Raw genomic sequence first — 19,439 nt, forward strand, 5'->3', positions numbered from 1 at the left:
CCATATTTGGTCACTGCTCATTGATCACATTGCCACATTATAATTCATGATGTTATATGTCTTGAATATCATCAGCTATGAGGAATGACTGGTATTATATTTTATGTTCTATGGTAGAAACATTCTTTAGTTCTTGATGTGATAGCCAAGTTCACCATCTTCTTTAGATCTCTTTTCTATAAAAGCAGCTATGGTGGTGTTTCTTATATGTTTATAACTTCAAGAGCTACAACTGCATGGTACAATTCTTCCTATTCATCATTTCATAGTTTGCATCTGAAATCTTGATTTCGTGTGCGTAATACATCTTCTCGGGGCATCATTGGACCGACCTAAATAGATTCAATTCTCATGATAGATTCTCAAATTAGTTTCAAGGCTCAAAGAATATCCTTCCCATATCATCATTGTTAACTGATCTAGAGGCAGATAATTCTCTCTATTTTGATTTACAGCCTCTAAGCATTTGAGTTAAATGGCTTAATGTGGGTTGCTTTATTTTGTTATTGCCTTTTGTATAGAGAAAAATGAACATTTTTCTTCTCCAACGAAAAATGAGAACTTGACTTCTCTTGTGAAAAATAGAAACTCGGCTTCTCCTTACGAAAAATGAACAAACTATTTCACCTTGCGAAAAATGAACATGTGAGTGCATTTTCTACTAGGGTAACCTTTCTATGCATAAGTGTTTTAAAATTTGCTAAAACCATTGCCTTCCATTAACAATAGATGTATGGAGGTTCATCTACTACATAGCTTCAATCTCATCATGATCACCACCTCTTAGATTGGGGCTAGAAAATTCCTCTAAGGAATCCTTCACACTTTTCAAATTTGTAGCAAATGCATTGTCTAGAACAAGACAAACATCATCTTGAGATGAATAATCCCGCAATAACTTGGTCACAAATGCCTTCACAGTGGCACCATTTAGATGGCTGTGGGTTGCAGTAAATATTGAGTCATTCAGCATATCCTCCAATGTACTACGTTTCACAGGAAAGGTTCTTGCAAGGAGCTCTATAGCTTCACCTTGTTGTAGGAAAGGAACCAATTTCACCACCTCCATTTCTTCTTCCTCGGTCCATGGCACAGCCTCCGAGAAATAGACCTAGTAACTTATGCAGTCATCAAAAAAAAGTTCTGATGCAATAGGTAGAAGAGCTGTTGCACTTGGAATATCCTTGATTATTCCAAAAAAATCTTTCGAATAAAATAGCTTGCAGGAGAATATAGTAGGTTTCCATCATTCTTGAATCAAGCACACTCAAATTGATTTGTATCAATTTCTCCATTTTGTTATCTAAAGATGTCTACCACCTCTCAGCTAAGAGAGCATCACAATACCTTTCAAAACATTAGAATGCAAGTAAAGCACAACAGATTACTCAACTTCCACTTTTTCTTCTTGATCCTTATCAAATGGTGTTGAAATTCCTTGTAGAGTTAAAACAACATCTGCACTAAACCAAGAGATTAGTTTGCACCTTCTTCTTCCAAGTATCTACAATGCATGTAAATTTCCACCAAATGAATTCAAATTCCTCTAGCATTGGTGGATGTTAAACCCTACTCTATAGCCAATGTACTTGTTAAGAATGAGAGACATTTCATCAATGGAGCTACACACATTATCATGAGGAGAGGAATTATAAATGTTACAATGCCAATTCTATCATTACATCAGTCACCTAAAAACTTTCCTCTGATTCCTTGCAAATTCTTAGAAATCATGATTCACAATCATCGTTCTTCTACTGAAAAAGATCATCAATACAAACATATTATCTTAGCCGAGTTGGGATCTATAACCTACTCGATACAAAAAGACCTCTAGAACAACCCAACTGTCTTAGAGAAGGAAAAGACAATGACAAGGAAACCCGAAAAAGATAGCCTACCTAAGGAAGACTTAGACCTAGACTCAAATTAGACCAAACTCGATCATGACTTCAAAATCTTTCACTTTTAACAACATAGGTATGGGGTGAAAAGTGAGGCAACAATAAGGTCGGGACATCATCAATAATGAGTTGACATGCACCATATAGAGTCTTCTGGGAGATAACAAGTATGGATGTGTACATCTGTTTAACTTTTATGCAATTAAATTATAAAATTTTATTGTTAAGTTTTATTTTTGAATTCATTGAAGTTTAAATTTAATTTTTCTATATTTTCAATTTAATGAACTTTCAAGTGTTAATAGAAAAAACATGCATGGTTGCAAGAGGATAGAAAAGACACGTTCCTTACATTCAATCATGAGTACAGATAATTGCAATTGGACATTGAAGACAAGAAAATACTCATGTTTTTGTGACAGTTGCATTGATGAAACATATGAAGAATGTATCAATCAGACACATGGATATACAAGTGCTTGGATTTCGGTACCACTTGATGTTACTGATACATTTGATAAAGAAGATGAAAATTTTGATGATATTCCATTGATTTTTGATGATTATAATCATATCTCTAGATTGGTAAAAGTGGGTGAGTATCATAAAAATTAATCTCAACTTTTTATTTAATTATCAATTTCAACTGTTTTATATATATTGTACACATGCATTCATGTATACTTGTTATGCAGGAGATTTCATTGTAGTGATTGTTGAGCCTAGAAATCATGAAGGTGTCAGTTATTATTTATTGCAATGTACTGCAGAGAGGACAAAGTTATATGACCCTGAAGAAAGTGATGGAATGTTGTTCCCCATAGGTAAATTATACATATACATGTACATGCACATATATATTTAAATAAATAAATATATCTAGGTAACTTCATATCTGTCAAATTTTAAAACACTTAAATTTGTGGTACAGGTTCTGTTGTGATAGAGGGAACATATTTGAAGCAAGACAAAATAGTCTAACATGGAATACACTTTGTTGATTATCAACTTGACAACAAGGTTTTACAATACAACCACCTGGTCATTGCTACAGGGCTTTGTCTGCATTTAGTCAAACTTAAGCATGTATGTCACAAGTAGAGACTAGACAGTGAAGATCATGAAAAAATATTGCATGTTATAAGTGTACATCATGGTTGATTAGACCTTTGAGATTTATTTTATAATAATCTGAATATCAACTTTGGTGAAATGTGTTTTCAATTGTACTATGGTGAAATTGTGAATATCAACTTTGGTGAAATTGTGTTTTTAATTTGAATATCTGAGTCTCAGTTATCATTAGTTTATTTAAAAACTATAATATTAATTGTACTATGGATGAATTTAATAATTTAACAACTTGATATAAATAGGCTAGAAGTTAGTTCAAACTTACACAATTTCATTATCTATGTTACAATTCTTAAATATCAACTTCTTTTCAAACTATTGAATTTCATCTTGAATTAAATGTGTTTAGATTAATTGTACGATCATAAGTTCTTAATTTTCATTAATTAATTAAAAAATTAGATAATTTAATAATTTAAATTAATTGTACCATGGATGAATTTAATAATTTAAATTTATTTATCAACTTTTTTTCAAAATAGATTGAATTTCATAAGTGATAAATTATATTTATTTTTCTACTTAATTAGATTTAAGGTTAGGTTCAATTGTACTCATTGTTAATAATGAAATTCAATTAGTTTTATAGTTATGGTTTAACAAGATTAGCATATAAAAAGTAAGAACTTGTTTTTAAAAAGAATTGTGTGAGACTGCTTGGAATCTGATACCCAAAATAGCATCACTACTTAATTTCCTAGCTAAGAAAAGGGTTTCCCTTAATCATCTACAATTCTCTATACTCCACCTTAAAAAGTTTCAAGGAAATTCAAGTAGTTGCAAACAATAAATATGGTGATTTTATATCATTGTAAAACAAAACACATACTTTCTAAGCCCACGGAGGTCCTCCAAAAGTTATAATTAAAAACCATCCGTTAAAAAATATCAGAAACATTATTATTACGATAAGCTTCTAGGACAAACCACTTTAGAGGCAGTTCAAACAAATTCATTGGAAGACTGAAAATTGAACTCTCTTTTTAAAAAAAAAGTATTTTTTGATTGTAGACCTTTATAAAACTAGTTTGAAAATGAAAAAAATTACTATTCTTAGTTAGGGTATGTAATCCTTTGATTTGAAAATTTAAAATCAATATAGAACATTCTATTCTGGTTAAAATCCTTTTCCATTTTTTAAGTACTCTATTAACGTTGAGCTATTCACAAAAAAAATGAGCCTACACATTGATCAGGAAAAATTATTAGCCGAGGCTTTTGAGTGCATTATTTTCCTCACTTCCATCACAATGCGAGGAAACTCATAAAAAAAAAATACAACACAACTTAAATGTATCCCAAGTCGATGAAGAGCAACTTCTGCTCCACCAATACTAGAAAATAGAGAGTATACTCTGATGCCATTAGGATATAATGCTTTCAAGACTGATAAATGATATGCAACTATATCTTTTTGGAATGAATTACCCAAACAACGCAAGCAATCAGTCAAACAAGAAGTTCCATGAGTGTGATCTCTATCAAATCCTAATATAAGCTCTATCTCATGAAGCTCTAGAGGGACGAGGTCACTTGGCCCCACCCATACCAAATTCCACTCTTCACACTTTTGAAATATATATTTTTGCACACTATCTTGCCCTCATGAATTCTTAATCATAACTCCCAGTTGATCAATAAGGATAGTGCCACATCATCTTGAGTCTATGGAATTCAATTTTTTCTTCTGATCCCATGAAGGCCAATAATTTTTTATTGTGGAAGTGCTTCCTGAATAGTCATGGGGGGGAGAGGTTCTTCTTGAAATTGCTCTTCTATTGGAAGGTTATGCACATACCCTCTTGCTCTTCTGGAAGCTGAAAAGAACATTGAATCCACCAACTCTGGTTCAACACTATTAAATTGTTCAAATATTGTCTTCCAAATATCCTTCGATGCAAAAGCATCATTCTTATAGTAGAAAAAAGGTGGCCCTTGCATGAACACATTGATTTCCTTTGAACACTAGCCAATAGGTTTCCCAGGAACTCCAAAACCAATTAGTTCCTTGGACACAAATTAGGGACTATATCACATACTTCAAACATTGCTTGCTTGTCTTGCATACCCTCTATGTATTTTTTATACTTCAACACTTTCATTATCTATGTTACAATTCTTAAATATCAACTTCTTTTCAAACTATTGAATTTCATCTTTAATTAAATGTGTTTTTAATTGTACGATCATAAGTTCTTAATTATCAAATTTAGTTTATTAAAAAACTATATAATTTAATAATTTAAATTAATTGTACCATTGATGGATTTAATAATTTAAATTCATTTGTCAACTTTTTTCAAACTAGATTGAATTTCATAAGTAAAAATTAAACATGTGTTTTTATAATTGTAAGATTATAAGTTCATAGTTATCATTTAGGTTAGTTTATTAACATATTTTTATCCACATAAAACTAATATTTATCTTTAGCGGGTTAGTAATTGATAATTTAAGAAATATGCATCTTTTTAACTTCCTACTAATTGATAATTGATATACATGTACACACGTCTCAAGATCATGTTCTATAGCTATAACACAAAAAAATACACATCTGTACACATATACACGTCTCAAGAATAAACATCTACAGATCTAATATATCTCTATGTATCTAAAATGAAAATTGTAAATCTCGAATAAATACACGTATGTAGCAAAACATAAAAAGTCATATATACGTACATGTGATTGTATCTAACTACTAAAATACTCAATAATCAAATAAATAGTGAAAGTACATGCATGTCATCAAGGAATTGAAATACACATGTGTACGTATGTAAACTGGACCTCCAATATATAAATGCATCAAAAAATAAAAAAATCTGATCTACTACTAGAGGGACCCCTCAAGACGCATACGAATAGAATGACCCTCTGATCGAGTCTCCTGTACATCCTCTCGCTGAGGTGCATCAACCAAGCCCTGCAAATATATATACATATATACATACATGTGTTAGAGTTCTATCTTTAAAACATATATATACATATGTGCATCATGTACATGTACATTCAAATTAAATATGAACTTAAAAAAATTATTTAAAACTCAAGTACCTGAGCACTACCACATGCTTCAATAGAATCATCTCTCTCATGTACATGATGCCTTGAACCAATAGTATGTGTAACCATGTGCTCAGAGACCTGTGCCTACATGATTTATTATGAGTTAAAGATTAAATTAAATATCTACACACACACACACACACACACACATATATATATATATGAACTAAATTTTTCAATAAATGAACATATTTTTTAATTTCATATATATTTAAAATTAATAATAAATTATATATGTACCTAGGTCTCTGGAGGTGGAGGATGATCAGAAAACTCCATTGTATCATTTACTGATGCACCTGAGCCTGAAACTCCATGTCCAACTGTTAGTAAATCTAAGTGAAGTGGACTGTGTAACTGGCTGGGTACATTTGGTGTAGAATCAGTGCTGCCAGGTCCAAACAACAGGTCCATGTATGATGAAATACCCAGGCTTGAACTAGTATCAATCTCAGACAGGCCTCAAAACTACTCACCAAAATCATCAAGACCCTCAGCCATGATATGGACATCTCCAACTCGTATGCTCGAGTCATCTATAGAGTGTTGTGAGTCTGATGCCGAATGCTATGAGCTACACACAGGTGTATCATCTATCACTGGTGTGGTGGCCTGTGTCTATGGAACTATGTTGGGGCTTTGATGCTATCTAAGAACATCCATCATCGAGTGTACTAGAATCCTCTATGTATTAGAAATATAGCTAATAAAGTGCAACATATCCTCCAAAAAATATAGTGCCATATCCATATGTGTCTGCTGCCCTGAAAGACCATGAATATCGCCTGGCAGTGGTAGCCTAGCAACTCTGTATGCATCATCAGAAGAGGCATCTGAAGTGCTACTAGATGCCTGTGAAGATGGTCAACCAAGTGGATGAGGACATCGACTATGAAGATAATGACCAATAGAATCTGATGTGATACTAGCCACCGCAGATGCAATGTGCCCAATAGTGTCAATTGCTTCCCTTTGGGAAGAAATGATGACTCTATCTACAATAGGCACATGTGCAAGAGTCATAGGAGGCATCCTCAGTCCAACAAACTGTCTAAGATCTATAGGTGGGAGACGATCTACATTGCAGTACTGGTCACAATCTGCGATCCGACCATGTCCCTATCTGCAATAATTAGGAATATCCAAGTAGTTGACATTGAGCCCTATATGAAACTCAGTGTACAACTACTGTGCAAAATAAAGGGGTATCTGGTCGTTATTAGGATAATAACCATGTGTAGCTAAAAATTGTGGATAGATCATGCTAGCAATAATAGGGTCTCCACATCGTGTGACTCTGTAGCCTCTCACCCTACCTCGTGTTCCCTCATAAGCTAGAAAGAGCTCTCTCTAGATGATTTCTTTGGGGGCTACCCTCTTGACATCATCGAATGATGCATTTCTTGAAACCTCAGCCCTAAGCTCCCTAGATATGGAAGCTAATATGGCAGGAGTAAATGAATGGTGAGCTCTAAACCTAGCTGTCAAATCCTATAAACTCCTACATATCGTAGTACATATGTCTCTATAAAGACCATCATTAGAGGTCAATATAGAGTGTTGTAGTCTAGCAACCTCCTACTCTAAAAATGCAAATAAAGCATCGATATCGATGCGTGGAGGTGGTGTAGTAGGACCTCCAACAGGAGTTGTAGGTGTAGCCTGACCTAGAATAGGAGCCGCACCAGGAGCCATGGCAGGACCTACACCACCAGGAGCCACACTAGGAGCCAAAACATGAGCTGCATGACGAGCCCCACTAGGAGCTACAACACGAGCCCCACCACGAGGTGCATGAGGAGCTAGATTAGGAATTGCATCAGGCACTGCAATAGGAACTGCATCAACCTATGCCACAATAGGAGCCACAACAAGAACTACATTAGGTGCCACACTAGGAGCCGCATCAAGTTGATCATGTGAAGCCATATCTGTAGAAATGTATGAAGAGCTAAACTGCCTAATGTACACACAATTTTTTATTTTTAACATTAAAAATTATACACATGTAATAAAACATACATCACACATCATGGACCTAGATAATTTGTAACACATCCAGACCTAGATTAATTTGCATATAAGTATAAGATAACTTTAAAGTTGAGAGTTTGATTATGGTTAGAGTTAATTTAATGTTCTAAGATTTTATTATACTTTGGGGGGTATTATTAGAGAATTCAATTAAAGGGTAATAAATTATTTATATTACTCTTAAATGATAATGTTTTGAAGTTTAGGTTTCAAGTTGGGTTACATATATATCATTTAAAACAAGGGTGAATACTTTATATATGTACATGTGTTTGAATGTATGTGCATGTATCTCAAATGTAATTTTTAACAATTTAGGATTAGGGTCAACTTGTTTTAATTTTATGTAAGTTAGGCCTCAATTAGGTTTTGAAATAAGGTTTTAGTGTAATTAGGCTCAATTTTAGGGTAAGATTTAAGACCTTATGACATTGTTAGGGTTTATACAAACTTACATAATTTCTAGCATTAAATTTAGGGGTTAATATTAAGGTCCATGGTTAAGAATTTAGGATAAGGGAACTTAGCATATGAAGTTTATGATTTGGTTCAAGATTATGATTTAGGGTATTTATTATCATTTATAAACTTGGGTTTAGAAATTAAATTTTAAGATCAAGGTTAGGGTTAGGGTTTGGATGTACATGTATGTTATATTCATACCTAGATATGCAAATTAATCTACATTCTTATATATGTATAATTTAGGATCTCCCCTTAAGACATGTCATTGAATTATATAGTTAATTATATACTTCTAATTATTAAGACATTAAAAATAATAACATATGTATGCACATCTATATCTACCACATGAACATATTTACATGTACATTTATGAAATAAAATATACATTTTAATCTACATTCTTATGTATAATTTAGCATCTCCCCTTAAGACATGTGTTATTAAATATAGTTAATTACACTTATAAGATAAATTAAGATCAATAGTTAACATATACACAAATTATATATATATATATAAATGTGAATTTATTAAAAACATGTACATACATCTACTTTTAACCATGAACAAATATATATGTACATCTATGTTCAAAATAAAAAATTATACATTCTAATCTATATTTTTACATTTACAATTTAGGATCTAGACCCTTAAGATATGCCATTTAATTAAACTTCTAAGATTAAGACATTAAAGTGAATTTGACATATATACATAAACATTAATATCGAAAACATACATGTCTACATTTAACATTAACACACACACACACACACACACACACACACATATGAATATATATATATATACATATGTATATATACACACACACACACATATATATGTATATATATACATATATATATATATGTATATATATATATGTATATGTATATGTATATGTGTGTATATATATATATACACACACACATATACATATACATATACATATATATATATATATATACATATACATATATATATGTATATATATACATATATATATGTATATGTATATATATATATATATGTATATATATATATGTATATGTATATGTGTGTGTGTATATATATATATATATATACACACATATACATATACATATACATATATATATATATATACATATATATATATATGTATATATATACATATATATATATATATACACACATATACATATACATATACATATATATATACATATATATATAATTTGTTTTCTAAATTTTATATTAAATTCTAAATTTTCTAATGTTTTTGCAATGTTTTTTTTTAAATTGTTTTCTAAATTTTATATTAAATTATAAATTTTCTAATATTTTTTCTAATGTTTTTCTAAATTTATTTTTTAATTTATTTTTTAATATTTTTTCTAAATTTTATATTAAATTATAAATTCTCTAATATTTTTGTAATGTTTTTTTCTAAATTTTCTAAATATTTTTTAATGTTTTTTTCTAAATTTTCTAATTTTTATAAATATTTTTTCTAAATTTTAGATTAAATTATAAATTTTCTAATGTTTTTGTAATGTTTTTTTCTAAATTTTGTAATATTTTTGTTATGTTTTTTCTAAATTTTCTAATATTTATTTAATGTTTTTACACTTTTTTTTTCTAAATTTGTTATCTAAATTTTATATTAAATTATAAATTCTCTAATGTTTTCTTAATATTTTTTCTAAATTTGTTTTCTAATGTTTTTCCTAAATTTTATATTATAAATTTTTTACTATTTTTTCTAATATTTTCTAATGCTTTCTATATAATATTTTCCTGTTTTCTAAATTAATATAAATAAACAATAAAAATATTAAATTAACATTTAGATATGTTTTCAAAACTATTAAAAATTTAAATAACATTCAAATATGTTTTCAAAACTATTAAAAACATAAATAACATTCAAATATGTTTTAAAAACATTAAAAAAATATTTTAAAGATGTTGAAAACATTAAATTAATAATATTTTGACATACTCGATGATGAGAATCAGAACTAAAGCGACATGATGATGCTGATGGAGGTAGCACAAACCACAAGTTTGCCAGAGCGCTCAATGAACAGTACTCACCGTGAAAATGACTTTGGAAAAGTAAAAAAAGGAAATTAAAGTGCCAGAAATCGGCTCGATATATGTTTGCATGAACATGTACCATATACATGTTCACGCGAACATACCTTCAAACGTGCTAAGATGTTCGTGCGAACAGGTGCATGGTATGTGTTCGTGCTAACATGTCTAAGATGTTCGTGCGAACGTATGGCTAATAGAAATCTGAAAATTTTGCCAACTTTTCCAAGTTTGTTCATCCCACTAAAGTGGAACCCATTATTGTGGGTTCACCTGTTCAATTTTCAAAAGGTAATGTCCATCTACCTGGAGCACACATATATCACATCTAATTCATATTTCCTTTTACATCTTACTAAAGAGCATATATTTCCTCAAGAAAAAAATTGCTATACATTAATATGTTTTGATCTTTTAGTCATCTTCATTAGTTGATGCACTAATCACATCAGTCATTGCTATCAAGATTAGTCAAGGCATGCTGCTGATCACACCTAAGTAACTTTCACCTTGTGACACCTCTTTGAGGCATTTTGCAAATAATTAAGATACTTTGTCTATAACTCCACATTTTGCAAACATCTAGGCCTTCTAGAAATTATAAGATCATTTTAGTTACATTTGAAAATATTAATCAAAAATTTCCATATGTGCAGATATAAAAATTAACTACAACATGTCCAATTTATTTGCAAATATATTTTCATGTGAAGAAAGACCATGCCTAGCAATATGAACCCAGAACAAAATAATGAGACAATGGCTGCATTGTGGTCTTAGTTTTGAAATTTTTTTGAAAAATGTTATTGTCCTTGCAAAAAGTGTAAGGGCTTAAAGAATCAAAGAATTCTAATCACAATAGCCCAGAGTCATTATAGGCAACATTGTCATGTTGAAGGGGCCACAATTTTCATTCTTTACTGAATATGAATTTCCTACTAGAGGAACATGGAGGTGTGAATATCTAAGCTGAGGATAACACTCCCATGGAAGAAGATGATAATGTGCTAAAGGACATGATTGAAGAAGATGGTATTGGAGCAGGTGATGAAGAGACTCACAATGATGGTAATAGAAAATCTGATAATGATGATAAAGATGGTCTTGATATACTTTTACTTGAGAAGGCACACAAGCCCTTATAAAAAGGCTCCCAAACAACTCTACTCTTGGCTATAGTGTTGGTGAACTTAAAGGTTATGAATGGTTTATCTAATGTAGCAATGTCCCATATACTAAGGCATGCCATTTTTGTCATCTTCAATGTTAGCATACAATTACTATTCATTATATTAACAATGTATATTTGTTGTTGTAGGTTGATAGGTGAGTTTTTGTTACCACAATAAAAAAAATTTCTTTGTTTATACCGAGAATTATCTACCATTATGAATCAAATTGAAATGAAGTATTAGACAATACATACATGTCCCAATGATCATATTATATGTCATAAACAACATGAATTTGCAACAGAATGCCCTGATTGTCATATTAGTAGATATTGGTCAGATCAAATAACAAAAAAGGTGCCTCATAAGGTTCTTTAGTACATTCCCATTATTCCACAGCTTCAACAATTATTTAGGTGCACTAGCTTGGCACAATTTATGGATTACCATGCATGCAATAGAATTCAAGATGACATTATGTGATTTCCTACTGATTGTTTTGCATTTAAAGAGATAGAAGAAACATGGTCACACTTTAAAGAAGAACTTCGTAATCTGACACTTTTATTAGTGGCAAATAGTGTCAATTCATATGGAGATATGATATTTGTTTACTTAGTGTTGCCTATTTTTGTTATTAACAATAACATTCCTCATTCCTCCTTGGATGCCCATAAAGAGGGAGCACATAATGTTGTCAATGATTGTGCCGGGTATTTTTTTATTTTATAGTTATCTAAATTAAATTATAAATAGTGAAAATGTTCATAATAATTATGTAATATTTATGTTCATTCAATTACTAGGTAAGTACCAAGTTAAAGATATGAATGTGTATATTGAACTCCTAATTGATGAGTTGTTGAAGTTATGGAATGACATCACTATGCATGACATCTCTAGACCAATAGGACACTGACACTTTCAATTCCATGTAATGCTTGTATAGACAATACATGATGCCCTTGGGCTAACTCATTCTTGCAGTATGTTATATTGTTAAGATCACATATTTTTGGTCTATTATAGTGCTTAAACATTACTATTGTATGCTTAAGTTGCATACAATAATTGTACATGATCCAATTGTACATGATCTTTTAGGTCTTTAGACAAAGGAAAAATTTACATGTCTAGTTTGTGGTCTGAACATGAAATCTTGTCATTTGAGAAGTTTAGGAAAGAAGGTGTTCGATGAGTTTAGGCACTTTCTCCACAATAATCATAGGTATCAAATTGCCAAAAAAAAAAAATTTAATGGGAAAAAAGAGATATCATCAAGGCTATGAAGAATGACACCTCATCTATGGAGGTTGGAAAATGATTGACTAAATTGTTGAGGTAATGTCCAATTTGTCATCCAAAGTTTAAAATTTTTATTTTGATATTCTCTTATTTTTACTAATGTTTTAATTGATGCTTGTGACTTGGTCATCAATGCATCAATGATCAACTTTCTAGAGGAATGAAAAGTTATCCTACTCAATTTAGTAGGTTACCATACTATAAGGATATCCCAATCATGCATTTGTTTGATGTTATGTATATTGGAAAGAATGTAATAGAGACACTATTAAAAATGTTGGATGGAAGGCATGATAGAGAAAAAATTGCTAAAAATTATACTAACATTCATGAATCCAATCCTGCACTAAAAGATTTCATTGAATCAAATAGCAATGGAGACCGCATAAATACAAGTGCCCTTCCTTGTTTATCAATGGAGTAACAAAGTGATGCATTAAAATAAGTCATAAAATAAGAAAAATTTCCAACAGGATTTGTTAAAAACATAAGCACTCTTCTATCAAAGAAGGTGATTTTGGGCCAAGGTTGAAAACACATGATTGGAATACCTTCATTAAGGTAAGTCATGTTCTCTATTCACAGTATATTTATAAAATTGAATGTACTAATATATTGAAATGATTATTTTTTAACGATTGCAGTACATCCTACCTCTATCCTTTCCACGCTAGTTTGACAATAGTATTAAACAAGTTATATATGATCTTGAAAAATACATGAGGTTAGAAGTGTTTTTCTTAGATTTGAAGCTTTTAATCTAAAATCTATTATATAATTTTATTTGAAATCTCATTTATGTGTTTTTGCATGTTGAATCTCTTTTAGGTGGTTATCATCTAAAAAAATCAATAAAAAAGATGTAAAATATTGGAAGAGAAAAATTTCACAACTTAAGTGTGAAATGCAAAAGTGTCTACCTTCAATCTTTTTTAATGCTCAAGAACACTACCTTATACATCAAGTTGAAGAGATTGAATTGTGTGGACCTATACAAACTAGGTCAATGTGGATGGTTGAGAGGCACTTGAAATTTATGAAGGGCTTGGTTTAACAAAGAGCACATTGTGAGGGTTCTATGGTATATCAAACCATGGTGTACATTAGTGAATATCTTTCAAAGTTTGCAACAAATATTCATGTAGATCACATTTGGGATCCCAACTCTAATGGCAAATTTGAAGGGGAGTACCTAACAGGGAAAGGTAGATTAAGGAGAGTGAGAGGTAATTATAGATTTTTTTTTGTATTTTAATTATTCTTATCCATCATCAATATATATAAGTTGTTTCTAACTGTTGTAATTGTCTTTTTTTATAGTTGGTCATGAGTGGGATGCACTACATTTGTATATTGCAAACAATCTTGATTGAATGATGGTATGGATTGAACAATCTCAAGAAAATGGTCGCTCATTAACATGGGATGGTGTTGTATCGTTGGTTAAAGAAGCTCACTATAATAGAGATCCTAATGTTACGCCAATGGTACTTGATCTAGTATATGCCTTAAGAGATACAAAAGTATGCATAAGATTACTAATCATAAGACATAAGTTTAATATCAACTCAAAGATCAATGCAAATAATCTTGACATGTTTGAATAATTGCAAGTCAAACACCACAAAGCTATGTACTACCATGGCTATAAATTTTACTCAAAAAGATTAGATGAAACAAAGAAAATGTGTGATTCTAGGATAAGTGTTATCTTCACGATCACCAATATTTTGTCTAGAACTAACATACATCCTCAATAATCTAAAAATTGATACTATGACATTTTGGATGATATACTTGAGTGTGACTTTAATTCATTCAAAATAGTTCTATTTTTTGTTAAATGGTATAGGCTACACAGTTGAATCAAAATGATCCTAATAGGATTGTTATTGAATATGATAGTGGATTTTCAATGATTAATACAAGGTCATTTGAGCCTGTCAAAGATGAGCCCTATTTTCTTCCAAGCCAATGCAAGAAAGTGTTTTATTTTGGTGTTCCACACAAACTAGGTTGGTAATTTTTTGTTAGACATGACCCAAGAGGAAGGCCAATAAAGTATAATGTGATGGAAGAAGAAGATATTAAAGAAGCACAAGATGAAGTAAATGATTATCAGGAATGATAATTACCCAGCGATGAAGAAGAAGAAGATGGTTATGATTTTGGTCATGTTGATGATAATGGTGATAATGACGATGATGATGTTGATGGAGATCATGATCATGGTGATGAAGATGGTGATGATCATGGCAATGATGGTCATGATGATGATAGTAATGAAGATGATGATGATGGTGATGAAGATGGTGGTGGTGATGACAATGATCAAAGTGACAATGATGACGGGCCACACCACCCGTACCAACACACAACCAAAAATGCAACAAGATGGAGATAGAGAGATGACAAAAAAAATGCTTCATAAAACATCATCCATTAATACTTGAAATTCATTAGAAGAGATTACATTTGAAGAGCTTACAATTCCAAAACTTCTTGAACTTGATTACAAATGATAATAGGCCTTTCTTAAATAGGCACTTCTAACCCAAGACATTACAAACACAACCAATGTGGGATAAAAGATAAATACAACTACCTTTAAATAAATATTAAATTCCCACCCAAATACAACTAAGCACCAACAAATATTAAATGCATGATTTAAGGAACTTGCCACCTACACACCTCGATTAATGGAATGACAACTATTTTTATTATTTTCTATTTATGCCACCCATGCACCTTGAAAATAGAGATTCCTCTTTTCTCCACTTTTCCTATTTTCTATTTTAAATTATTTTCCTTCCATTTTCGTCACTTTCTCTCTCCTCCACAAATTTTTTTTTTTTTTTTTTTTTCTTTCTTTTTTTCCCCTCTTTTTTTTTTTTCTAATAATTTAATTTTCCTAGGTAAGATGCTCCTGCATCAGACTCCCTTGGTAGATAGAAAAGTGTGTCCCACACTTTGATGTCAAAAGAGAGATATAGAACCATCTGTATCTTCACCACAAGCTTCCACCTCAACAGGACAAGAAAACCAACATGCAAATCTTCCACCTTTTTTTTTTTTTGCTGATGCATGATGCTCCTGCATCCGACTCCCATGGTAGGAAAAATTTTGTGAATATGGATTCACAAAATGAAGTAGCCACTGTTGACAGATTTATTTTCCTCTTCCTCCAACACATAGCTGGAACAAGTATTTGGTGCCAATATATTTCCTTCTTTCTTCTTTTCCAACACCTGGCTGGAACAACTATTTGCTGCTGAAAATGCTCCTTTGCAATGAACTCTATCCAAGTATAACTCTCATCCTCATCCAATCTTGTTGAATTAATCACACCTGTAATAAACCCAACAACACCATACCAATCTTCCTTTGCATACCATACATCATGAACAAGATCCTCATGCAAACCATCATTAATATCTTTAAAACTCGTATCAAAGAAAACATCCCATGATTCATAAGAATTTACCTATTTGACATCTTCATCTTCACTTGCCTCTTTTATGTCATCAAAAATGCACGTAACTACTCCACTTGCTTGATCTCCAACTAAGGCACTATACTCTTCCTCCACTGTTGCAATCTTCAAATCATCTTGCTCTATTTCAGGTTCATAAATCTTTTCATCTTGATGCTCTTCCTCTTCTCGTTCATCTTCTTCAACTTTAGGTTCGCAAATGATTTCCTCTTCATCCGCTTGCTCTTCCACTGGATCATCTTTCTTTTCCATATCCAAGGAATTATCAATATCTCTTTTCTGGTGACATGCTCTTCTCTTCTGCAACTCAGCTTCTAATTCATTCACTTGCTTCTGCAAATCAACTAGCAATAATTGTTGATTTCTTGCTCTAAATTTCTCAAGTCGAGGAATCCTCAGAATCCATCCAATCACAAAAGTCATCTTCTTCTTTCCCTTCTCCATAGTCAAGTCTTTAGAAGACAAATCTCATGCAACACAAGAACCTTGTGCAAACTACCTCACAGTCGGCGATCTATCTACACAATCAAGAACTTCTTGACAAACTTCAACCAACTCAAGGTCCTGGTGCAAACTGCCTCATGTTCGGCGATCTGTCCGCACGCTCAGGAACTCCTGCTCTGATACCACTGATGACAGGCCACACCACTCGTACCAACTCACAACCAAAAATTCAATAATATGGAGACAAGAGAGATGACAAAATGCTTCATAAAACTTCCATTAATACTTGAAATTCATTAGAATATTCTCCAAATGGAAAAACCCCAAATTCTTACAATATAAGAGAGATTTCTCGCTAAGAGCTTCTACAAGAAATTACATCCGAAGAGCTTCTACTTGAAGAGCTTGTCTTGAAGAGCTTCTATTTCTCCAACTTCCATTAGAAGAGCTTCTATTTCTCCAACTTCCATTAGAAGAGCTTCCATTTCTTGAACTTGATTACAAATGATAATAGGCCTTTCTTAAATAGGCACTTCTAACCCAAGACATTACAAACACAACCAATGTGGGATAAAAGATAAATACAACTACCTTTAAATAAATATTAAATTCCCACCCAAATACAACTAAGCACCAACAAATATTAAATGCATGATTTAAGGAACTTGCCACCTACACACCTCGATTAATGGAATGACAACTATTTTTATTACTTTCTATTTATGCCACCCATGCACCTTGAAAATAGAGATTCCTCTTTTCTCCACTTTTCCTATTTTCTATTTTAAATTATTTTCCTTCCATTTTCGTCACTTTCTCTCTCCTCCACAAATTTTTTTTTTTTTTTTTTTTTTTCTTTCTTTTTTTCCCCTCTTTTTTTTTTTCTAATAATTTTCTGGTTGTATGATGATAGTGATGATGATGATGACGATGATGACATGGATGAAGATAATGATGGTCAATGAAATGTTTAGGTAGGATCAATGTCAACTATGATGGTGTCATGGACAACCAAATTTTTCTTTCCAAACCATAAGTGCAGATGTAAACATTAAATAGAACATGTCAATTTTTTTTAAAGATATACACATTAGTTACACCAATTTTTTGGCTAACTTAGGAAAAATTATTTACATATACAATCTACGTTATTATTAATATTTTTTTGGTAAGTCTATTACTTTAATTTCAATGCTGATTTCTAAGACTTACTAATCATTTTCATAAGGTGACATGGATGCACCATCTCACACACTTTCAGTGGAGGTAAATATTAATTATTGTAATTTTTAATGGTAATATAGAAACAAATTTCGTATTATTATGTTCTTTTCTTTATGGCTTTAGAGATATTTTGATGGAATTTTACTAATATTTGATGTCAGAAATGATAGGAAAAAGCTAGAATGACAGTTGATCAAATGTGATCTGAAATATGGGTGTCATTTCTACATGACATCTCCCTTAGTGCTGACCCTATGTTCATGGCCTAGAAAATCAAGCAAAGATACACTAATGAAATTTTTAACACTATCATCAAGGGTGACACAAGTGAGGAGAAAGAGGCATTGAGAAAAGAATTGGACCGTAGGGTCTAATCTTTGAAGGTAAGCAGTAATTTGACTACATCAATAATAGAAGTTCAATAGATGTTAATATTTTATAGTCTTTTATGAATCATGATCTCTAATTTTATGTGTTCTTTTATAGAAATATGTGACAGTTGTGACATCACATGGTGAACATGGTGAGGATTGTAGCACACAACCTTTGTGTAAGTAACTCTTTCTTTGTTTGTTTTCATCAATATTATAACACTTACCTTTTTTTTGTGTGGATGCTTCTGCCTAGTATCTCATTTGATCTTTATCCATTGCAAATTTCTTTGCTAACAATATTGTATTCTTTAGCTCATGATGAAGTGTGGACACCTCCTTCGATCAGTGGTCTAGTATTGCCTTGTGCATTTTTGGCAACAAGGTCCATGCAAACATCCTTGTCTATGGCCACTACAATTGGTAAAACTTTGTTTTTCTATATTTTTTAATGTGATAATCATGCATTCTTTTTGTTGGGAGAATTTTTTTACTCATGTACCTATCATACATACCAGAATACAAAATTTGGTGATTAGTACTTTGGTATGTGTGACTGATCCATTTCTTGGAGTAGTCCATGTGGTTAATACTTTAATTCCACCACCAACAAAGCATTCCTTGTCACTATCATTTTCAGCCTTATGTCTATATCATTATGTATAACTATAGATAAGAGCCTAGGGTGAATTTTATTTAAGACATTGGGATTTGCAAATCTGAGCTA

At 31.4% G+C, this 19,439-nt stretch overlaps 1 pseudogene; it reads right to left on the bottom strand.

Annotated features, from left to right (window-relative positions):
- Positions 1–700: 700 nt before the first annotated feature.
- LOC149547023 (uncharacterized) lies at positions 701–10,791 on the bottom strand (annotated as a pseudogene).
- Between the last annotated feature and the right edge of the window lie 8,648 nt (positions 10,792–19,439).

Source organism: Cupressus sempervirens, chromosome 7 (assembly GCF_028749045.1).
Source record: "Cupressus sempervirens isolate cs-2001-9-10 chromosome 7, ASM2874904v1, whole genome shotgun sequence".
Lineage (NCBI taxonomy): Eukaryota > Viridiplantae > Streptophyta > Pinopsida > Cupressales > Cupressaceae > Cupressus > Cupressus sempervirens.